The sequence below is a fragment of the Macrobrachium rosenbergii genome, chromosome 3, assembly GCF_040412425.1.
Source record: "Macrobrachium rosenbergii isolate ZJJX-2024 chromosome 3, ASM4041242v1, whole genome shotgun sequence".
In the NCBI taxonomy this organism is placed as follows: domain Eukaryota; kingdom Metazoa; phylum Arthropoda; class Malacostraca; order Decapoda; family Palaemonidae; genus Macrobrachium; species Macrobrachium rosenbergii.
This window is the reverse complement of record NC_089743.1, coordinates 24,031,198-24,057,441: the sequence shown is the minus strand read 5'-3', so window position 1 is coordinate 24,057,441 and position 26,244 is coordinate 24,031,198. Positions and strand designations below refer to the sequence as shown.

At 37.0% G+C, this 26,244-nt stretch overlaps 1 protein-coding gene across 5 annotated transcripts in view; it reads right to left on the bottom strand.

The window, feature by feature from the left end:
• The window catches only part of LOC136853181 (enhancer of polycomb homolog 1-like), a 120,887-nt gene that overhangs the window by 69,377 nt on the left and 25,266 nt on the right, over nt 1–26,244 (bottom strand). The gene's annotated exons all lie outside the window — the stretch shown is intronic.

Below are 26,244 nucleotides of genomic sequence, written 5' to 3'. Positions count from 1 at the left end.
AAAAAAAAAAAGCTACCCCTTTGTATATTTACAAGCAAATTTACAAAAAGACTCATGTGAGAGAGAGAGATGCAGTACCTTCCCCCTTGAAGTCACAAGCATTACTGATACTGGCCTAACTCTCACGTCTGTATATAGAAGTTGCCATTTGTGAATTTATAGCATATAGAAGTACATGTATTGGCACCTTTGTTTCGAATCATTATTACCATAACATTGGTGCGTAATTCTGCTTCACACTGAAGCTCAATCCATCCACGTCCCCAAACCTGTTTTACTTCACACTGAAGCTCAATCCGTCCACTAAGGGTTAATCACATTAAACATGCTACAAGTCTGTTTTTACAAATCAAAACTATTTGAACATAGGCCTATAATACTAATGGGCAAGTGTTGAGATGCTGTCCATATTAGAATTACATTACTTTCATAAGCAAAGACCAAATAAATGCCTCTACCTAAAAAGGTAAATAAACCTTGGAACAATTCTAAATATATATGAAATCAAGGGCCTGTTGATATATAAGATATAACCTGCACATTGTGTTGGGGGTGGTTTGTGGACTGAGTCGCTAATTTATTAATTTTAGTTAACACCGAATCAAAATTCCCCTCTAAGCACCCAGCAAAATATAACCAAGTCTCTTGGGAAGACTTACTGAATCACCCTAACAAGACTTTTAACAACCAAAATGAGCTCTGTGAACTAGGCGAGGTCAAGATTTAGATTTAAATAGAATGTCAACAACATTTTTCTAACATACATACTTTCTTAAGAATGTGGATACAGTAAACCCCCACATTTGCGGTCTCTCAATTCGCAGATCTCTATGGAACTTGAATACACATTATTCACTGAAAATTCACCCATTCAAGGTATTTTCCACTAAGAAATATTCACTGATTACTGTATTTTCATCGCACTTTCATGATTACAGTGAACCCCTCGTATTTGCAGGGGATGCATCGCCCCCCCCCCACGAATAGGTCAAATCCATGAATGCTTAAAACCCCTCTAAAAACACTTAGAACTGCCCATTTTGATAGCTTAAACCAAGAAAAACCCTGTAAAAATGCTTATACCTGAGTATTTTAATAGTTTTATCACAAAAAGTGCATTTATTCATGAAAATTATATGAAAATACAGTAATCAGTGAATATTTCTCAGTGAAAAATACCGCGAATGGACAAATTTTCGGCGAATGATGGCTAGATATGTTCCACAGAGAAACCCACGAATGCATGAGTCCGCGAACCATGAGAATGCGAATACGGGGGGTTTACTGTAAATGCACTTTTTGTGATAAAACTATTAAAAAACTCAGGTAGTACTCGAGTTACGAAAATTCGATTTTGCAATGGGATAAGCAATTAATACTGATACGACAATATTTAGAAAACATTTTAAAATTTCCTGCAGGTGCAGGCAGCAGCGTACAATCAGGCAGCGAGAGAGACCAAATTACAACAGACCAACTTCTTTTCCTCCATCTCTTTATCCCATCTTCTAGTTAAAAAGTAAAAGAGAATGATAAAAGTATTGTTAGTAACGTTAAACTCTTGTGTAAATGTGTAGTCATAAACAAACGAATGAGAAACTGTTGTTTTGCTTATCACCGAATCGGATAACAACAGCCGTCTTGCTTGTATTTCAACCATTGTACGGTAATAAACAACTAGGCCTACTGTAGTTGTAGTAGAAATGATGTTAAACCTCTCGCACTTACGGGGGTTCCTATAGCACTACCCGGTATGCAACTTATGCTGTGGAGGGGAAAGTGGGGCTCTCGCAGAAAAGTTTCTTTGTAAAAATCGATACGTCCAAACTATAACTGATATAAGCTTCTGGTTTGTTTTATGATGTCGGCAAATGATTGAATTTTTTCCTAAAGCAATCAGAAAATCTTTGCTTAGAAATAATAAAAAAGACGTGATGAACGTGAAATTTTTAAGGAAAATCGTATATATAATTTTGAAATAATCATGAAAAATATAGTAATTAGGTTTGCAGAGTTTATTTTATAAGTAAATTGTGTGGAAATGTTTGAACATTCACGTGGAAGCAATCATTTTGCTATAAATATGTTTGCTAATTAGCTGTTACCGATTAAAAAACGATAATTTTTTATGGAGTGCAATTTTCAGATTTTCAAACCTCCTTATGCTGACATTCCGTATCATACCTAAGTAAGGAATATAAAAAAAAATAAAGGTGGCATTAGAAAGCTGAATAAATTTCCTATAAAATGCACAAAAGAAAGATATATGTGTTAGAATAAAATTGAGCAATTGTCGTTAGATTACGGACAATCTTTTTTTTTTTTTTTTTTAAATACACAGCAACAATTATTAATATAGAAAAATTGATATTTTTACATTTTGCTGTTCAGCATGATAAAGTACAAAGAATGGCCGTTCAAATGATATATAATACATGCACATTCAAGTTACTTAGAGATGCACAAACAGGCATACAAAAAATTATCTACGCATATATAAATTCCGGCCAAATTACAGCGTTCAACACGTATACTGTATATATACGCTGACATTTTTTGTAATTACTCAATAATAAATAATGCTAGAAAAAAAGTGAAAACTGTGTTTTCTTGTAGGTCCAAGATCTGCCCACGCAATGGTGCAGTCCTTGTGTTCTCCAGATGACTCCCCCCCCCAAATAAATTACAGATGACGCAGGAATTGTCACCGGAGCACTTACAGAAAAAAATTCATTGACGTGGTTTCACGTCATCGAATCACCATAGGGTTAAGCAGAATAGGACTGATATATTTTTACATTATACCCTTATTCAGTATGGATAAAAGATTGGCAAGGAGATTTACTGCTAAATTTAAGCTGTAAGTTGTAGATGAAGCTGAGAAAACAATGTTCAAGCTGCTAATGACTATAAATTATCGTGCATAGGCAAAATGGATGAAACTCGACCATAATTAAAACTGGAGAGAAAGTATTTTAATCAAAACTGAGCATAAAAGAACACACTACTGCTATTTTTACGCCGATAAATGATTAATATGTAAAGCTTGCATTATGATGAAATCAAGTGAAAACAGCAAACGGAATCTTGATATTTTTACACAAAACAAATGCCCCCAAACGGCCAATATCATCTATTAACAAAAAAAAAAGGTAAATTAATTTCACAACAAGACATATTTAAGTTACATTTCGACTTATATACAGTATATATATATATATATATATATATATATATATATATATATATATATATATATATATATATATATATATATATATATATATATATATGTTAAATTTATTGTTGCTGTTTTACTTGGCTACTGTAGGACATTGTGTAGTAAGACATCATTACCAGGCTTCATTTAAGAATGGGCAGAAACTGCATCATCAAAACCCATTTATGGTAAGACACTGCTAAACAACACCAACCAGTACAGAGCACAGTACAGTACTGTATACCCTACCTATGCAGTGAATAAATCAACAAATTCTGAAGTAAATACAATATACATACAATCAACCATTACTAAATTCATTAGAAATCCTACAGTGACATTCCTATAACATCACCATCATTGATTACAGGGCCTCTGCTTTATCTCCTGCATATCTTCAGACTTCCTTCTCACAATTCTCACCTGAGTAGGTCCGGGTCTTCCAACCCTTCTTGTTCCCAAAGAGCTCGACTAACACTGTCACAAACTATCCACCAAGGAGTTATGGAAAGGGCATGTCCAAGCCATCTCCATCTCCCTTTAACCATTATCTCATCTACAAATGGAACTTCTAAAATTTTTCCTCACAGCATGATTTCTAACTGTATCATGCCATTTGACTCCTAATCATCTTATGATAGTCACAACTTTGTTTATCATAGAACTTATGAGAATAGCAAACAGCAAGGGTGAAATAATATTCTCTTGCAGCACCCTACACATCTGCATATTCACTTGACAATACCCAATCAACATTAAATTTGCACCTACTTCATTCATGAGTAATTTAAATGAGCTTTATAAATTTAATAAGAATACCTTCCATAACTTTTGACTTTTTGTAATAAACAAAAGCCATCAGAAGCAGATTTTTAAATTCCAAATGCTGCTTCATAATGTCTTAACATAACTGATCTCTGAAACTCCTGCTTTTCATTAAACCAGCTTAGGCATACTGAATATTGTTGTTATTAAAACCAACATAAATGCAATACTTTCATAGTTACCATATTCAGTCATATCTTCTTTTGGTACTTTAACACGACTTTCAATACCCAGTCATCAGGATTTGTTTTCTTATTCTATATTCTACAAGAGTCAAGTTAGTATATGAGGCAAAACTTTATTTTCCTGCTAAAATCATCTCTGCTGTGATTCCACTATAACCTGCTATCTTTCATCTTCCAAGTTTTTTTTTTGCTTGTTTGTTTTTACACTCATACTACTTCAAAAAATATTTTTATAATAATAGCTTTAACTCACGCAGCAACCCTAATTTAAAAAATCGTGGTAGTGCTCAAATTACATAGTGTAGGTGACAAGCCCCGCCCACTGCACAGGTGCGTGGATAACAACTTTTGCTGGTGGCGTCATTCTGCTTGTGCCCTTATGTCCATGAAAGGGGAGGAGGGAGGACTCTGATTCTGTAATTACTTGGTAAGTATATACAGTGATCCCTCTCCACTTCGCGCTTCAACTTTGCCGGCTTCACTGCATCGCGGATTTTTCAGAAATATTCATTGAAAAATTAAAATTGAAAAGCACCGCCATATCAGTAGCCATATCGCGGAAAACAGCGATGTTTCATCATGTTACGTGAGAAGAACGGCTTGCGAGACCGACGCGCAAGGACTGGAAGCTTCGTATATACCCACGGGCACTCGGACAAGGCATGCGATTGGTTCCTGGTGCGAGATCGACCAACGAGAGCACAAGTGGATGTAACCCGTGACCTGATTGGCTGCGCATCATCGTAGCATCACGCAGCTTCTTCCCCTGCTTGATCCCTCTCATTGCCACTCTTGTGCTGTAAACGCTCTCAAGTGTACTGTATCGCGCGCATTTTGTGTTGTGTGTTGAGTTAAAAGTTAACTTGTCGTGCCCTTACAATGCCTCCTAAACGCCGTGCCCCTGCAAAAGGTTCCTCTAGTGAGCCCAAGAGGAAGAGGAATATGATGAACATTAGTGAAAAGGTCAAACTTTTAGACATGTTAAAAGAGGGCAAAAGCTATGCCGCGGTAGCACGCCATTATGGCGTGAATGAATCGACAGTGCGCTATATAAAGGAGGAGGAAGTTAACATCCATAAAAAGCAATGAAATAAGCTTCAATAGAGAAGCAAAACGTGTGATAACTGTGCGTAATAAGAGAATAGTGAAAATGGAATCTGCATTAGCCTTGTGGGTTGCTGATTGCAGAAAAAAAAATGTGAGTTTGGACAGTAATATGATCAGAACAAAGGCCAAATCTCTCTATGATAAAACCTTGCCCGGTGACGACGACGAAGGAGATGCTGAAGAAGGCACTGAAGAAGATCCTGACGACCCTCAACCCAGTACTAGTGGTGCCACGAGTGATTCAGCTGCTCGAAGACCAGACTTTTTAGCCAGCAAAGGCTGGTTTGAAAAATTTCAAAAAAGGTTTGGCCTCAAAAGCGTGCCTTTGTATGGTGAGGCTGCCTCTGCTGACACCGAAGGTGCTCATCGTTTCGTGGAGGATGTGTTCCCTAAACTCATCAGTGATGGTGGCTACCTCCCTGAGCAAGTCTTTGACATGGACACGACAGGTCTCTTTTGGAAGAGGATGCCTTCTCGAACATTCCTCTTCAAGGATGAAGTGAAGAGGACAGGCTTCAAGGCCCACAAGGACCGTGTCACACTCATCATGTGTGGCAATGCTGCAGGCTTTATGATTAAGCCAGGCCTTATTTATAATTTATAAGTCCAAAAATCCACGGGCCTTAAAAAACAAAAATAAGGCTCTGCTCCCCGTGTATTGGATGAATAACTCTAAGGCCTGGATAACGAAAGCCCTGACCATCGAATGGTTCCTCCATTGCTTCATTCCCCAGGTGAAGCTCTATCTGGCTGAGAGGGGACTCCCCTTTAAGGTCCATCTCTTGATGGACTGTGCAGGAGGCCATGCAAAGAACTTGGAATATGATGGGGTTCAGATCGAGTTTCTGTCCCCTAACACCACATCTTTAATCCAGCCAATGGATCAAGGTGTTATTCGTGCCTTTAAGGCACTCTACACGCTGTTCAACGATGGAGGGCCTCATCGCTGCACTTGACGATGATACCAAGACTTCAGTGTGAAAAAGCACTGGCGTAACTACGACATTGCGTTATGCTTTGCGTAATATCCAGCAAGCATTGAAGGACATGAAAACCGAGACCATAAATGCTGCCTGGAAGAAATTATGGCCTGACGTGGTTCATGATTGTAAAGGCTTCACTCCTGACGAAATTCATCACCGGTGGTGCAGAAGGCGGTGAAGTTGGCTAACATCATCAAGGATGAAGGATTCATCGACATGACGGAAGATGACGCCAACGGTCTTATCGATGCCCACCGGACCCACTGACAGATGAAGACCTCGTTGAGATGACGAAGTCTGCGAGTGAAGAAGAAAGCCAAGAAGAGGAAGACGAAGACATTGAAGAGCGTGGCCTTACCCTGGAGAACCTGCAACAATTGTGCAACATGGCAAGGGCAATGCAACAATTTGCACAAGAATCGACGACAACATGGTTCGAGCTGTGGAGTTTAGGAACCTTGTTGACGGGGTTACGTCCTTGTACAAGGGCATTTTACAGCAGAAGAAAAAACAACGACAACAACTACCAATCACCATCTTCTTAACCAAGGTAAAAACCCCAGCTATACCATCAGTGCCTCCAAGTGAACCTGAAGCATCTACGAGTGGAGTGGAAGTCTCTTCACCGCCACCACGAGCTTCTTCGCCTCTTTCGGAAGATGGTGATGATCCAGCGCCGATATCTGACAATGAGGTGCTTCCTGAACTGACTTAAAGGCCTCATTATACCTGTGCAGTAACACCATCATCGTCATCAATTAATCATCACATTCATCGAACTGCAAAGGTATCTCATCATCGTCATCGTCATTTTCATCGTCACCTCAAGATATTACGCTACTGTCATTGGTGAGTGTTGAACATACGTGTTAACGTCTCGTATGAGAGAGAGTGAGTGAATGTATAATAATTAAGGTTTTATAATTACAGTACAGTAATGTACGTCTCATATGAGAGGGAGAGAGAGAGAGAGAGTGAATGTATGTACAAGGTTTTATAATTATTGTACTGTACAGTACAGTAAATATATTTAAGTAAAATATGGTACTGTAAATAGTATACCTGTACAGTACATTTGTTCACTTTATACTTACCTCGCTTATGTAATGTTGCTCATACATGGGCGTTTTATATATATATGCCTCCCTAGGGAGGGGCCAATGCTACTTTGCGGAATTTCACTTACTACGGGGGGTTCTGGTCCCCATTATCCGCGATAGACGAGGGATCACTGTACAGTATGAAACAATTTTATTATAAAAATATCATTTCATATAAGTAACTTGTCAAGTTACTTATATGAATCCCACATTGATAGGGAGGTGGGATGAGCCGACATATTCTACTCCAAAACATTAAGGTGTGAAAATGACTTTGAAACAGAAAGGATGGCTGGCATTGAAACAATGCTTGTCGTTTTCTTACCAGGTAATAGAGCTACTGCAGGTGAATACTGTCTCTGGTTGGTGCTCATCTTAACCTGTAGTAGCTTGGCAGTTGAGCTGAGGGTCGCTCTATGTTAGTGGGAGTCTTGCAGTGGAAGACAGGCCTGATCGTTGACAAGACGTACATCAAAAAGTTCCCTTGCCCTGGGCACAGTACCAATAAATCAAACAACCAGACAATGCTGTCACCTACACAACAAAAAACCACTACCCATCCATTATGACCCATGGGCACTCCAGGTACAAAGTACCCCCACGCTCCCCCAAAACTTGACACCCTATATCAAGGTGAAGAGACAGGAGAGAGATAATCCCTCCTTCGCTACTTCCCCCAGTATCATGCCAGCCACTGATAATGGTCCCAGATACTGCAATTTTCAAACACTGTTTCAACTTCTTTTAAGCAGGAGACACAAAGATCAATTTGCACCTCTAAAAGGACAACTGAAGAATGGACGAAAGGAATAAATTATGCTTGAAGATGAGAGTTAGCGACTGCTCAGACTTCATGCGCTTTCACTTTGAACGCAGGCAAAGTGTCTTCCTGAATCTGAGAATGCGCCTTGGAAAACAACAGTGTGTTCTTCAAGAGAGGGCGAGAAGGATTCTTGACAGAACACCAGAGGTTGCTAGAAGATCCTCTACAGATAATATCTTAGGGCTCTGACCGGAGAAAGAGCCCTTTCTTCTTCCTCTGGGCCCAGGATTTTCATTAAATTCCTAATATGGAAGGAACAAGGCCAAGGCTTGGAAGGATCCTCGTTCTTCACTAGGAAAATTAGGGTGACAGAGCACACTGCATTTCTTTGGAAAAGCCTACCTTCTTGTCAATAGCTTGCAGTTCACTAATACGCTTGGCAGTCGCCAAAGCTACGAGGAAGAGTGTCTTCCGAGTGAGGTTCTTGAGGGAAGTGGAACTGAGGAGAGATTTGAAAGGAGGGCCCACGAGCCACTTTAGTACCACGTCTAGGTTCCAAGAAATCAGATCGGTGTTCTTCTGCTTAGAAGTGTCGAATGACTTGATGAGATCATTATGATCCTGGTTTAATGACAGGTCCAAACCTCTGTGCTTAAAAACTGAGGTAAGCATCGCTCGGTATCCTTTAATGGTGGAAGAGGACAAACCTCCAGAGGTCTGCAGATAGAGGAGGAAGTCCGCTATTTGGGTGAAAGATATCTTAGAGGAAGAGAAATTTTGTTTGAGGCACCATTGACAAAAAACTGTTCACTCTGATTGGTAGACGTAGCAAGAAGATTGTCGTCTGTATTTTGCAATAGCTTCTGCAGCTGCACCTAAAAACCTTTCACTCTGACAAGTTTCCTGACAGTCTGAAGCCCGTCAGAGCGAGAGTAGACAACCTTTGATGGTATCTCTTGAAGTGAGGTTGAGTAGTCACTGTCTTTGGGGAAGCAGCCTCGGGAAGTCTACCAAAAGACGTAGAAGGTCCAGGAAACCTTCCTTCATGGGCCAGAATGGAGTTACAAGGGTCATCGAGATGTTGTGGTGCGATAAGAACTTGTTCAGCACTTCCCTCACCATGTTGAAGGGCAGGAAGGCATACAGATCCAGGCCTGGCCAGTCTTGGAGCATGACGTCTGTTGCCCACACCAGGGGATCTAGGGCTGGAGAGCAGAAGAGAGGAAGGCGATTGTTTCTCGAGGTGGCAAACAGGTCTAGAGTCAGTTTGCCCGACAGTCTCCGAAGGCCAAGAGAGACCATGTAATCCAGTGTCCACTCTGTGGGAAGGACCTGCTTCCAACGGCTCGGTTCGTTTGCCAGAACATTTAGCTTTCCTTGAATAAATTGAGTGACTAACGTCACTTTATTTTAGCGTGCCCAAAGAAGATCCTTTGCTACCTGGCAGAGGGAAAAGGAATGAGTGCCCCCTGTTTTCGGATATACAACAGTGCAGTGGTGTTGTCCGCATGGACTACCACTGTCCTGTTGTAAGTCACGGTCGAGACGCACTGGAGGTCCAATTTTATTTCCTGAGTAATGGGGAACACGATAGTCCAGTTGGGTTTCCTGTCCCAGTTGGCTTTTAGATAGAATTGAAGGACCCGTGTGTGCAATCTGCCTAACCTGATGAACACGACAAGAGGTTGTGGAAACTGTGGATCATCTGGAAGCAGCTGGCGATACTCTTAGGGTACAGAAAAACCTGAAAAGTCCGAGAATTGAGAATCATCCCCAAATAGAGAATCTCCTGTGTAGGGGCTACCTTGGACTTTTGAAGAGTTAGAAGAATTCCTAATTCCCGTGTAAGGCAAAGAATGATCTGTAGGTATTTCATGCACGTCTTCGAAGGGGGTTGAAGAAGCCAGTCGTTCAAGTAAAGGCTGATGCTGATGCCAATCAGGTGAAGCCATTTGATGAGAGGGGAGAGGACTAGAGTAAACACTTGAGGTGCTGTGGGGAGACTGAAGCAGAGGGACCAAAACTGGAAAACTTTGCCCTGGAAGACGAATCTGAGATGCTTCCTGGAGTCCGGATGGATGGGGATATGGAAGTATGCATCTTGCATGTCCAGCGTTATCATCCAATTGCCCGGGTGAATGAATGCCATGACTGACTAGTTTGTTTCCGTTTTGAACATCGTCTTTCTTACATCTAGGACTGGTCTCCAAACCCAATATTTTGGGGACTACAAACAGACGATTGTAGAAGCCTTGTGCAGATGTCCTCGACTTCTTCTATGGCTCCCTTCAGAAAGAGATAAGATAGTTCCTTCAAAAGGGCCAAATGCTTCTCTGAGCCTGCTGAGTAGGCTGTCAAAACGATGAGAGGGTTCTCCGAGAAAGGGATACAGTACTCTTTCAGAATCTTGACGATCCACTGGTCTGCCCCTCTGAGGTCCCACTTCTCCCAAAAATGGAAAAGTCTGGCTCTTACTGGGCACGAAGGACTTCTTGTTCACTTCTTGGGCAATGTTTTGGAAGAGCTCCTCTTGATGGTTCTAGTTGGGAACCGGATGTTGGAGCAGGGTCTAGATTGCAACATAGGCTTGTTTCCATGAAAGTGATGCTGTTCCAGTGGAGAGACCATCTTAGGAAGGAACGACTAAGACAAAGAACTCTTGAGGCGCTCAGAAGACTGAGCTAAGAGGTCTTGAATGGACTTCTTCTGGAAGTCCAAAGCAATCTCTTCCACGATCAACTGTGGGAAAAGGTGAAGTGGATCCAAGGGCAAAAACAACTATGCCGACCTCTGAGACTGAGTGACTCCCCTGGTGGTGAAGGAGAACTAAAGTTCTATCTTCTTCAGAACCCCAAAAGAGAAAAGGGTGGCGAGTTAAGAAGAGCCAACCCTGATGACTTTGCCTGTGCATGACAGCACACCAAACAAGTCCACCACAAAGTGCTTGTCCAAGTCCTTGAAGTCTTCTATTTTCTTCGCAAGGGCTCCTACCATCCAATCTAGAAAGCTGAACACCTTGAAAACCTTGAAGAGGTTCTTAACTAGATGGTCCAGCTCAGCCGAAGAGAACATAACTTTCACAACAAATCAAACAACACCAATATTCTGTGAGAACTGGCCAAATATCAAATGCATTAATCGTACATATGAGAGATTTAGATCATCCTATTAACTGGAGTAAAGCAAGACCTTTAGTCCCGTGCAATGACACAGTTAAAAGGAATATCACTGAATCTTGTTTTATTAAGTCAAATATATAATGAAAGTGTTCTAAATTTACATCTTGGTTTATTTAAACTTGATGCTTTAATAATAAAAAAGTTGTTGATAAATACAAGCAAACTTAATATTAATTTTTATACATGTTACTGCAATCTGAATGGGTAAGATTCCGTTTTCCTTATGGTTAAGTATATATTTGGATTAGTTTGTGACCGCGTGATCCCGGATTTGCCGTGGATTCACCTTTTCTTTTTAACCCCTGCAATTAACCATCTGGTATTCAAGGTTATAAATGTTTTTGTGGATTTTGTAAGCCTAAACTTTAGTATGTCATTTTGTTTGGTCTTAGGTTCAGTTTGTGACAGCTCAATCCCGGATTATCCTGGATTAACTTTCTGTTTATTACCCTTTGACAAGTGACCATCTGGTATCCTTGTTCTTTTTGTTTACTTTGTAACCTTCTTTATATTTGTGTCTCATTTGTGCCCCGATGATGCGTCAATAAACGTGAAAGCGTTTGGTACTGAACTTCTGCCTGTCTTTTTCCTGTGGGATTTGCTTATACATCTACTGTGATTTTTTAAGCATATATATATGTCAAAATTGATAAAAGCTACAACAATGAGTTATTTTTTGTTGTATTCTAAATGAAATTGCGCACATTTTCATATATAAAACTTTATGTAATGGCTAATAGAAAACGGTGCAAAAATTACAACAAAGTGACTAAAGAATTTCTGAGATTTTCAGCAGAGTTAGCACACAGAGGTAAGGAAAAAGTTTTTTTTCAAAAATTCACCATAAATCGAAATATTGTGCTAGAGACTTCTTGTTTGTTGCAAAATGAAGGTAAATGATTGAATCTTACTAGAATGTAAGAGTTTTAGCTTACAATTGCATTTTTCGACCATTTCGGTCGAGTCAAAGTTGACCGAAGGTTGAAATTTTAGCACTTATCGTGGTTTATATGAAAATATGTCAAAATTGATAAAAGCTATAACCATGAATTATTTTTTGTTGTATTCTACATGAAACTGCACACATTATCATATATAAACCTTTATGTAACGGCTAATAGAAAATGGTGCAAAAATTACGACAAAGTGACTAAAGAATTTCTGAGATTTTCAGCGGAGTTAGTTGATGCTTTCTTTTGGGAGAAGAAAGAAATTCGCGCATACGCAGCTGGGCCACGCTTGTAAACAAAACAACAGCGTGATCCGTGAACTTCCAGCATCCCTCAAGGTGCGTGATTTAAAATTTTTCGCAAACGAGGCCTATAAGTATTTTTCCGCGAATATTTAAAAAAATTTTTTTAGTCGACATATTTTATGTCCACTTGGCACCTGACAGACAACTTTTGTCGACGTAAAATACGTCCAGTCGGCGTTGAAGGGTTATATTAATATTTGAAAATTAGTAAATAATTTTTTATCATAAAAATGTATTTAGTCATGAAAATAAAATGAAAATACAGTAATTAGTGAATGATGCTCTATGAAAAAATTCACGAATTGGTGAAAGTTCCACTGTAAAATTGCAAAATCTGTGACAAAGTGAAGCGTGAAAAACTGGGGTTCACTGTATGTGTGTATATATATATACAGGCAGTCCCCGGTTTGACGGGGGCTCTGTTCCTACGCAGTCATAAGCCGAAAATCGTCAAAAATCCAAAGAAAACCTTATTTTTAATGCTTTAGGTGCATTGAAAACAATGTAAACTACATTTTTATTGAGTTTTTCAAAAAAAAAAAAAAAAAAAAAAAAAAAAAAAAAAACTCCAAATTTTTATTATTCTGCCGTTTTGGAGCCATATTACTTCTGTCGGATTGGCATCGTAACCCCGGAACATACGTCGTAAAACGGGAAATAATTTCTGATGAATATATTTGAAAAGCATCATAACCTTAGGACGTCGTATGCCGGACCCGTCATAAGGTTATGACGCTTTTCAAATATATTCATCAGAAATTGTTTCCCGGTTTACGTACGCATGTTCCGGGGTTACGATGCCAATCCGACAGAAGTAATATGGCTCCAAAACGGCAGAATAATCAAAATTTTTTGCTTATGGCACCAGCCTTGCAAACATGCCACTAATGACACTTGTTTACTGAACTACTCTACATACGGTTACTACTTTATCTGACTGCATGGCTATATAAAAATAAAGTTGAGAACTATAAGTCTACGCTTAATAAAGATACTATTTACTGAAAATATTAATGCAACAGAATTACAATGAACTAACAAGGAAAAGTAAAGGTCACAAAATGAAGTGCAACAGAATGCGGAAGTGCTCAAAATATATGGTTACAACATTCAAATAGTGTTTTATGAGCCTTTTTATCTTCACACACACACACACACACACATATATATATATATATATATATATATATATATATATATATATATATATATATATATATATATATATATATATATATATATACAGGTTGACCATCACTAATCCAGCATCATTGGGACTTAGAGGGTGCCGGATTAGCCATTTATTAGCCTAGAATACACAAAACACAGTAGCTAAGCACCTCATCCTAGAATTAAAATATCCCATAAATCAGTACAAGTTGGTTAATAAAGAAAAGACAATTATCAAATACAGGTAGTGCTCGAGTTACGATAATTTGACTTACGAGTTTACGATGGGGTTAGCAATTAATACCGACAGGAAAATATTTAGAAAATATTTTTAGATTTCGCGCAGGCACAGGCAGCGAGAGAGACCAACTTACAATAGACCAACTTCTTTTCCTCCATCTCTTTAACCCTTCTGCTAGTGAAAAAAGTAAGAGAGAATGATAAAAGTATTGTTACTAATAATCGTATCGGATAACAACTGTTGTGCTTGTTTTTCAACCATCGTACAGTAATACACAATTACTGTAGTTATGTTACAAATGACGTTAAGTACTGTACAATAGGACTGAAATATTTTTTACACTAAACACTTGTTCGCTTTGGAGAAAAGATCTGCAGGGAAATATACTGCTACAGTAACTTTAAGCTGCAAGTTGTAGCTGAAGCTGAGAAAACAATATTCATGCTGCTAATGACTATAAATTATCGTGCATCGGCAACATGGATGAAACTCGACCGTAAATAAAACTGAAGAGAATGTATTTTAATGAAAACTACAGGGCATGAAAGAATACAAATTACTACTGTTTTCACGCCAATAAAAGATAAATATGTAAAGCTCGTATTATGATGAAATCAAGAGAAAATAGCTTAACGGAATCTTGATTTTTTTACTCAAAAAAAAAAAAAAAAAAAAAAAAAAAAAAAACAAAAAACCAAGCAGCATGATTCCTGCAAACGTCATATATTAACGAAAAAATAACTAAATTAATTTCACAACGAGACCTATTTAAGTTATATTTTAACTTAAAAAACTTTGTATAACGAAAAATATCCTTGTCCCAAATAAATAAAGTATCCATATTCATTTACACTAACTAGAAGCAAGAAAAGCGCTTTGAACTTGGTTAAATGCGGCGATATCGATTCCCAAAACAAAACATTGATTGCAATTTCTAACACAAAAGCAATACGAGAATATACACAATTGGAAACAATGTAGTAAAGCATAACTTTTTAAAAGATCCATGAAAAAGATGCACATTCGTTATGTTGATGTTTGTATAATACTGTTAATATGTGAATAGAGTTCAGTATAATGTAGGCTAGGCTACCAGCCTACCAGTTTGTTGATGCAGCACACAGCACCACCAAATCGGTTGCCATGAGCGAAGTTAAGCGCAGCGACCGGGAAATTTGAAAATTAGTGCGAAACAAATTACTCTAGCCGAAATTTGTGCCGGATTACTGATTGTTCCGGACTACTGATTGCGGATTAGTGATGGTCAACCTGTATGTATGTATGTATGTATGTATGTGTATATATATATATATATATATATATATATATATATATATATGTATGTAATCTATGTACAACTGATATACACCTGTGAGGAATTTAACAATAAGCAGCTGGCCCTGACTATAAACAAATAAATGAACACGTGACTGTTAACATTATCAAACCTATTTCTCATCTATCTCTACCTTGTAAAGTTTATGAGATATTCAACAAGATCAGAATTTTCTAAAATACTTTACATTTAAGGGGTGCCCTGATTGCCGAATTTTCAGGAATTATTTATTTTTAGTTTTTTTTACAGTTTTGGACTGGTATGTCTAAATAAACATGTCCTGAAATATTATCGCTAAAAAATGTTTTAAGTGGGTTTTTTTACATTTTAGTTCATTGCATTTACCAGCATTTGAGCGGCATTGAACAAAAAATGGTTGCAAACTTCCTGTACGATTTTTTAGGTGGAAGTGAGATATATATTTTACTTCCTACTAAAATACACATCACCTACGATAAAAACTGGCTCTCTCAAAAAATATGTCAGAGTAAATATGTACCTATGTATCTTGATAACACCCTGCGGGCGACAAATTGTTGTACAATGTCTGTATGACTTGCCAATTCTAGATAACAGAAATTGAGAAATTTACTTCAGCATCCTATTAAAACTACCCATTTTCAACAGTAAGAGCTTGTTTGTTCTCTAAAAAATATATCAAATATATCTAAGTACTGTACTTTGATATTCTGAACTCGTAATAGTCGTATCACACATGTACCATGGCAACTGGTATTCATATATTTTATATTTCTTGACATATTTTTACTGCATATTTTTGGAAATACAGTATGAAATTATATAAGTACATAACAGTTCCAAACATAGCGTCGGGTTTTACCAATAAACCATCTCGATTTGTGTGTGGTTCTGGTTCAAGCGACATCATAGTGCTCTGTGACGCATTTCCTTTTCGGATTTTCTTACTGTGTAGTGCATTGTTCATTCACACAATTCCATTGCCATAAGCAAGAGAAGTACCACCCTTATGAGGGAGGAATTTGAACGGCTGCATCTCGTTTGTTACAAAAGAGGGACGAAGCAAACGGGAATCGTCTCGCCTGGGATAGCAACGCCAGAACGCCCATATCTAAGTAAGAGATTTATTTTACTGTATTAGTGATATTCAAATTAGTGACTGCTATTTTTCATAATATAATAATTATATACGACTACAAAGCTTGATTTTACTGTAATGAATTGTCTTGTGACTTTTGTGTAGGCTTGGTTGTTCAGAGTTTGTTTACTTTATCCTCGCAGTTGTTTGTTTACATAAAATAAATAAATTAAAATAAAAAAATAAATAAAAACGAGAAATAAATAAAAATAAACAAAAATAAATGAAATTAATCAATGAAAATAAATAAGTAAATAGTAATAAATAAATAAATTAAAAAAATAAATAAAAAATAAAGTAAAAATAAATAAATAAAATTAAATAAATAAAAATTAGTAAAAATGAATAAATAAATAAATATAAATAAATAAATAAAAATAAGGTATTTGCCTCTCCAATATCTGAATGGAAAACATGTACAGTGGTAGCATATATATAGGTTATGTAGAAAATTTATATTGAAAGCATATATTTTTATATGGTTTGAAGAAAACTTAGGGGGAGTGTAAAATGATGGGAACCAACCTTTCCTAGAATACTAAGCCCTGGCATAACCTCATTAGGGCATTTATTTTTATAATTTATCATGAAAAAAATTTTGCACTGATAGTATATAGCTTACTATTTTTTACAAGTAGCATATATATATATATATATATATATATATATATATATATATATATATATATATATATATATATATATGTACAGTAAATCCCCTGTATTTGCATTCTCACGATTCGCAGACTCACGTATTCACGGTATTTTTCACTGAGAAATATTCACTAATTACTGTATTTTCATATAATTTTCATGACTAAATGCACTTTTTATCATAAAACTATTAAAATACTCAGGTATAAGCATTTTAAGAGCATTTTTCTTGAGTTTAAACTATCAAAATAGGCAGTTTTAAGTATTTTTAGAGGGGTTTTAAGTATTTGTGGACTTTAGCTATTCACGGGGGTGTGGGGGTACGCATCCCCCGCAAATATGGGGGGTTTACTGTGTATGAATATCTTTTACTTTAATACAATATATGAAGTTAAAAAAAAAAGGCCCATAAAATACTGTTTGAATGTTGAAACCATATATTTCAAGAACTTCCTTCTGTGGCCCTGTTCACTAGTGAAATATGGGGAGATGATGTGTAACAAGAGTACTGTATATACTGTATACTGCCACACCTACATATGCTTTGTGTATATACTCTTGTAACACATCATGTGTCCATATTTCACCAGTGAATATGGGCACAGAGGGAAGTGCTCAAAATATATTGTTGCAATGCTCAAATAGTGTTTTATGAGGCTTTTTCATATATATATATATATATATATATATATATATATATATATATATATATATATATATATATATATATATATATATATATATATATATATAGGCAGCCCCCTGGTTATCGGCCTCGGTTTTACAGGGCTTGTCTAGTGATGACGATAACTGGATTTTCGGCACCGATATGCACCGATCTCCGGTTATCGGTGCCAACCCCCGGTTATCAGTGCCAATAACCAGGGATCGGTGCCATTATCGCTGATTTTCGGTCATGGTCATGCTGTCAAGAACGGAACCCCTGCCGATAACTGGGGACTGTCTGTACAGTGTATACTGTATATATATATATATATATATATATATATATATATATATATATATATATATATATATATATATATATATATATATATATATATACATACACACACACTGTATATATATAGTCATACCCGAACTTATGCAAGATTAAGTCCCGGAGCCTCTCACGCAAGGTGAATTTTCGTGTAAGTTTGGCATGGTCTTTAAAAATGCTAATAAATGTTTATTTCTAGAGTTTAAGTACTAAATATGACTCTAATAATGCTCCCAAAGTATTAAGCTAACTTTTTCATGAACTAGAGTTAGTGTAATTTTATTTAAAATTTAGCTTATTACCCTTAAAAAAGAAATAAATGGTTGACATAAGAATTGAGTACTGCACAGTTTCATAATGGCGCATTTACAGTAAATGTGTACGTATACTAACGTTACCCCTAATTCATGTGATGCCATTTTCTTTTTCACTTAGAGTACAAGCCATTTTCTTTGCATTACTGGGTAAACTTCATGCGTCACAGTCATAGCAAAGGTACAATTCAATAAAATAACGAAAACATGTACATAATATTCGTAGAAGGTAGTACATTACAGGTAAAACTCCATCAATTTAAAATTATATACTGTACAGGTAATGACGTACAGAGAAATAATAAGTTGTAAAAATATGTTTGAGAGAGAGAGAGAGAGAGAGAGAGAGAGAGAGAGAGAGAGAGAGAGAGAGAGAGAGAGAGAGAGAGACTGTACTGCTTTTGTATCGTATTTATGCGCAAATATATAAATACAAATTTTCCACTCTGATTTTAAACCTAAAAACACGAAAACTTATAAGATAGTACTTAAAAATTAAACACACTTTCTGCAGGGGTATCATCCCTGAAAAGTGCAGTAACTTTGCAAATGGGTATCACATCTTGTAAAAGTACACTAAATGAATGTGCTGATATTACCTTGGCATCATATATATGCATGTACAAAAATAAAAATAACACATTTTTCATAGAGATTTTACACATAAAAGGATGAAATGCATTTTTCACAGAGATTTTACACATAAAAGCATGAAATGCATTTTCCACACAGATTTTACACATAAAAGCATGAAATGCATTTTTCATACAGATTTTACACAAAAGCATGAAATGTATTCTTCATGCAGATTTTACACAAAAGCATGAAATGCATTTTTCATAGAGATTTTACACATAAAAGCATGAAAACTTGTAAATTACTTCAAAAATAATACATAACCACTTCTGCAGGGTTTCTCGAGAATTTTGTGTCTGTGAAAAAATCACGTATGCCAATTAGTTAGGTTCCAGTGAAAAGTTTGTGTGCGTGTGTGAATTCGTGCAACTCGAATCGTGTAAAATAGAAGTATTACTATATATATATATATATATATATATATATATATATATATATATGCATGCACACATGTGTATATAGATATAAATAGATATAGATATACATATATATACAGGCAGTCCCCGGTTATCGGCATGACGACAACCAAAAATTGCCGCTAACCGAAAATCAGCGATAATAGCACTGATCCCTGGTTAGCGGTGCCACCGATAAGAGGCGATCAGCGCCGATAACCGGTTATCAGCGACAAAAATCTGGTTATCGTCGTCACTAGACAAGCGCCGTAAAACCAGATCGCCGATAACCGGGGACTGCCTGTGTGTGTGTGTATATATATATATTTTTATATATTCAGTAAACCGCCGTATTCGCGGGGATGCGTACCGCACCCCTCGCGAATAGCTAAAATCTGCGAATACTTAAAACCCCTCTAAAAACACTTAGATCTGCCTATTTTGATAGTTTAAACACAAAAAAAAAAAAAAAACTCTAAAAAGGCTTATACCTGAGTATTTTAACAGCTTTATCACAAAAAAGTGCATTTAGTCATGAAAATGATATGAGTATACAGTAATTAGTGAATATTTTTCAGTGAAAAATACCACAAATGGGCGAATTTTCCGCAATTAATGGATAGATACCTTCCACAAAGAAATCTGCGAATAGTGAGACCGTGAATATGGGGGGTTTACTGTAAATGCAAATTTTAGGTAACATATAAATCAAGAGACAGCACATTTCTATTTATTTGATTATATTGTAAATTTCAGGGCATATTTCTTATATGACAAAATGGTTTTTGTGTAAAAATCAGCCTTCTAACTGTCATAGTTTCATAGTTATTACAAAATAACCATAAATATTTTTCTTCTGACATTTTCTCAAAACTTAGTTTTTTCAAAAATAAAAGCTTATAACCCCAAGAAGACAGAACCAAACTCAATGAAACTTTTATACAGTGTAGTACAGTGAACCCCCCGTATTCGCGGGGGATGTGTCCCACATTCCCCCCCCCCATGAATAGGTCAAATCCGCGAATGCTTAAAACCCCTCTAAAAACACTTAGAACTGCCCATATTGATAGCTTAAGCCAAGAAAAACCCTGTAAAAATACTTATACCTGAGTATTTTAATAGTTTTATCACAAAAAGTGCATTTATTCATGAAAATTATATGAAAATACAGTAATTAGTGAATATTTCTCAGTGAAAAATACAGCAAATAGGCGAATTTTCCACGAATGATGGCTAGATATGTTCCACAGAGAAACCCGTGAATGCGTGAGTCCGCGAACCATGAGAACGCGAAAACGGGGGGTTTACTGTATAACAATATACCTTGAATTTATATGCAGGAAATTAATTTTTGAATGAAACTTTTTTCAGCATATTTTTAAAGTTTTAAAATCTTTTTATCAGATACAAAAAACTAAATTAGAAGTAAAATTTCTAAATTTCCCAAGATGAAAAGTTTTATTATTAGTTGAAGAATAAGTGGTAAAAATTTGAAGCAAATCCCTTCATTCATAAACATCTTAATGAACATCTAAACAAGGCAAAAAAAGCAAATTTTCTGTTCCTGTAAAGGACCTAAAAAATTTGTGAAGCAAAACACTTTGAACAACAATATAGTGAGGACTGGTCTTAAGCAGACATAAGGCTTCAAAGCTTCAGGAAAGCTATTCATTTTCTGACACTTGTCATGCAAGCTTAAACTTAACCAATGGCAGATTTTAAACATATACAAAAACACAGACTGGCGTTAGTCACACCACCCAGTGGCATAGCTAGCCTTCCATCAGTGGGGGGGCCCAGGTGGGGCCAAGCTATTTTATGGGGGGACCAAAGAAATGGCATAAAACTTATATAAATATTATATAATTAGTAAAAGATACTATTCTTGTATATATATCCATGTAAATAAAGCGAAACAATAACATTAGTGTAACGAGTAAACATGCATTTGAAATTATGGAGCTCAATTAATTCTCAACTCTTACTATATGCAAATGTAGAGTAAATTTTTCCTCAAAACACAACAATTTTATCTGTTCAAAACTACATATACAATTTTATATATATATATATATATATATATATATATATATATATATGCATGTTGTAAAGGTAACAAGAATCAAACTAATTTATTAAGAATACAGCAAAACTGTAAATAAACTTGAAATATTTAAAATCATTTCTCAGGTAAATAGCATTAAAATGGATCAAAATAATATCAGCAGCAGCACATATGTCAACTGTATTTAAAAAAATAATAATAATAAAGTAAAATAAACATATCACTTCTCATCTATATACGATTACAAACTGTACAGGTAACAGGGACCAAAATAAAGTCATTAAGAATATAGCAAAACTGTAATTAAACTAAAAGTATTTTTCTGTACTTCAAATAAAAATATGCCCATGGCATGTAAATGGATCAATATATAATGATATAGCTTTAAGTGTAAACATACACATTATTGAACATCTTTTCAGAAAAGACATATCTTTCTATTATCATGTCGCTTGGCAAATTTTGATCCAGTTTTGTCCATATCAGTAGATTTGGCTCTTGACTTGTGGATTCTGAGGACAGCGAGGACAATCGTAAATCATCCATGGTGCTGCGCAGATACTTTTTTTATTGGCCTCATAGATGAAAAACATGCAGCTGATGTGGGAGGAAGAACTATGGCTATTGTCAGAAGTCTACACAAGTCAGGAAAGGCATCTTCGTAAGGTGACATGAATGAAGATAGTTGTACAAGAGTGATGATCTTGACTCCCTCTGATTCCTTGCACTGAATGAACCTTTGGGCTTGGCGTACTTCTACAGCTAAATCAGACAGTTCAACTTAAGATGTAAAAGAAATTACTGACATTTTTTTTTAATAAGAGAGAATTCTTTAGTAATATGGTACCATACTACCCCTAATGCTTAAGGAAAACTTTACCATCCGTACAAATCACAATAAATAGTGCAGAACATACATACTGAGAGAGAGAGAGAGAGAGAGAGAGAGAGAGAGAGAGAGAGAGAGAGAGAGAGAGAGAGAGAGAGAGAGAGAGAGAGAGAGAGAGAGAGAGTACCATCTGTACAAACCATACATACTGAGAGAGAGAGAGAGAGAGAGAGAGAGAGAGAGAGAGAGAGAGAGAGAGAGAGAGAGAGAGAGTACCATCTGTACAAATCATACATACTGAGAGAGAGAGAGAGAGAGAGAGAGAGAGAGAGAGAGAGAGAGAGAGAGAGAGAGTACCATCTGTACAAATCATACATACTGAGAGAGAGAGAGAGAGAGAGAGAGAGAGAGAGAGAGAGAGAGAGAGAGAGAGAGAGAGAGAGAGAGAGAGAGAGAGAGAGAGAACTGTAATGAGGTACATAAATCTGCTCTTATATACCTTCAATGAATATAATGTATTGCTGCAATTATAGCTGAAAATATACAGCACTTAAATGATATTTCAATAAAGTATTCTATAAAGACTTTAAAAAAATTACAATTTAAAAACTTCACTTTGTTTCCAAAGAAGTCTTGTAAATTGATTACAAATCTTGCAACATGAATGTTCTTGTATTAATCACTAAACCACAACTTTAAATTACCCACAAAAAATGCTATAACTGAAGCTGTTCTTCTAATTATTCAAAATTACTTGAGTTTAAGGAAAACCACTCATGTCAAAATGTCAATACTTGCATTTTACTAAAATTATTGTTTTACCTTAAATTACTTGAAGTGGGCATGGTAATGCCTTTCCTAATCTACAACTATCAAAGACTTCGTTTATAACTACCAAATAGCTACAAAATTTACCAGCCTACGAATATATCCAGAAAATCCAAAACACATGACAGAGTAACCTCTATGTGAAGTTCCTTCTAATGTCAATCTACATATCGTTTCCCATTCTTGCTCAGCTTTTTTTTTTAATCCCATGATATTCAACTGGATATAAGAAAATTTAATTGTTTCCCTCCCCCCCGCCCCTTTTTTCTGATACTACTACAGGCACTAAACAATCTTCCTCACTACTGAAATCAGGGCTGGCAATTATGATCAGCTTTGGGAGAAGCAATACACTTGACTATCTTTCTAACACAACAACAGGAATAAACTTTTTCATCCTGTTACTGCCACTACAAAAAAGAGGCCTGGTATCATTAACTATTTGAACCTAACGAGTAGTATAGACCACAATTCTCTGAAACAGGTATAAAACAGAACAAATATATATAACAAGCAGATACATACTACATGTACTTGTTAAGTATGACAATATATTACACAGCACAACGAACAAGCAAGTCTACAGTACTGGCATTCACATTTAAACCTCACACTGTACCTAGAGTAATAAGCTATACCAAACCCAATTTACAATAATTTCAATTACTGTACATCAGCATCCTGATGTGGGACACCTATCCTCCAATCTACTTCTTTTAATTGTCACAACAAGAAATTGATTGATTTCTGTACAATGGCATAACAATGGTTAAAAACACTAAAAAATAAAGTACTGTATTTCCTATCCATGACTTGAAGTACATCAAAATCCTAATGAAATTATTTTACAACCTTCATTCACCCTGTCTGCCTAACCAAATAGGCCTACAGGACCCAGATATTAAGACTACATCTGTGTACTGTGCATATGTTCACTAAATTCCTCCCATATTGTGAGCCCCCCCCCCCCAAATAAACTTTTCAAATGCTGATTGTAATGATATAACCACTTTTTAACCCAATTAGGGCTCCCCTGCATTGCCTTAGAGTCAAAAATGCAAAATTGTATTTCGTGCAATTCCCTAATAGAGGCTGGCTCCAGAGAAAAAACCGCTGCTACATTTAATGGCTGAATAATGGATGAATCCCATGTACTTCTTAAACAATCACATAAGGGTCATAAGCAATGTGTACAACCCCATACATACAATTAGAACCATTCAGTACTATCTTGAAAACACACCCACAATTCCTGGATATCAGGGCCCTTCCTTTTCAATAATTTTCACACCATCTAGATGCTAGAAGCAGGGTGTACTTCGAGAGAAGCACCCACAGAGACTGGACGCACAGACGTTGGATGCCCACTCGCTGTCGGAACAAACAGTGACTCCTACGAAGCGGCTAAACTCTTCGTGAACACTTGGCGCCCCAAGGATGGGCGCTTGGCAATTTGACGTTCAAACTCCAAGCGGTCATACATGGGCTCTTCCAACTCGGAATCTGGGTGCCCACGAACTGGAAAGGCGGAAACTGCACGCTCATGTGATGGACGTTCGGAAGAAGTGCGCTCATACAATGGGCACTCTAGAGATGATAGCACGGACACTGAACGATCTTCAAGTTGGCCCTTATGCACAACACTATCATACACTGGGCACTCGGGTGCTTTGCGCCGATAAGCTGGACTGGCACACAATCTTTTGGGGTCGGAACGCACTTTCGCAACTGAATGGGCGCAAGAACCCAAAAACTACAAGAAGAGAGAGGGCTACGTTCCCTCTCTACAGCTCGCTTATGAGACGGGGCGAGTCTGTTTCCAAGGAAGCGCCCAGCCTTTTCAATGGCCTAGAAACTTTCACAAAACGGCCACTGCGCTTCTTGGATGAGGGAGAGTCTGAATCAATTGATGATAAGGCATATACTTCCATTCGAACGCCTTTCCAATGGCATTCTTCAACAGCCTGGAATTGGCGGACAACAGACTCTGATGAGGGGACGACTGCTCGTGGGCAAACCTCACCGACCTCCCTTGGACTGCCAGTTTGCTTCCTCCCAGGTGAGCAAGGGGAGTTTAGCAGGGACCTTGGTCTAGGAGCATCGGTGGGACGAACAGCCGCCCCCTCCACTGACACTGCACTCAACACTACACTATTAAATTTGTCCATCTGGACCTTTACAGAATTCCCAATCTGGAAAACAGTATTCACAAGCAAATTAAATTTTTGATCTACCCGTACTTCTAAGCTGGCAATGGCATTGGGTTCAGCAGAATGAAAGCAAGGTGATAGAGTGACAGGAAAAGCTGGAGGACTGGAAATGGGAGAAAAAGCTGTCACAGGTATTGAAGGGATAGGCATAACAACAATATCAACTCGAGAATAACATGTACTAGCAGAAGCCTTAGCTTCAGCCCTAGCTGTAGCTTTTCTCAGTCGGTCACACTGTAATTTGTCTAAGAGTGTCTGTAAAATCTTCCACTTCCCCTTATCCCAGTCCTGACATTCTTCACAATTAAGCTCAGGAGAGCAAATTTGCTCCCTATAAGAATTACATATGCAAGTCATATTTTGCAGAAGTGAGTCTAGTTTTGCAGCCTTGGCTGCAATACCTAATGCTAGGCAAACTAGAGTCAGACATAATAGGTCAGAAGTCCAATTAGGTAAGTCATAATCTAAGATATAGACTAGAATTCTAGCTAAGCTAAATAGCTGCGCTACCAAAATCAAAGAGTACTTCACCAAAGACAATCCCCGACCATCCAGCAAAAGCGAATCAAGAGCTGCTAATAACTGGTGTTCAGTCATTAGCCATCAAAAACGAATTGAGCTCTTTAGCTACGTTGTACCTATTCTTCCTAGTTTCATCTTCACCCTCTCCAGTCATGCATTGTATAAATGGTCTTTTCTGTGAAACTGGGTAATACGCCTTCATGTCTATTTGGCCACAGTTAGTAGTGTGCAGGGACCATAGTGGGAAACAACAGTCTCTGACTGGTCTAATCAACATCACCCATGGCATATGTGTGTGTTGAAAACTCCC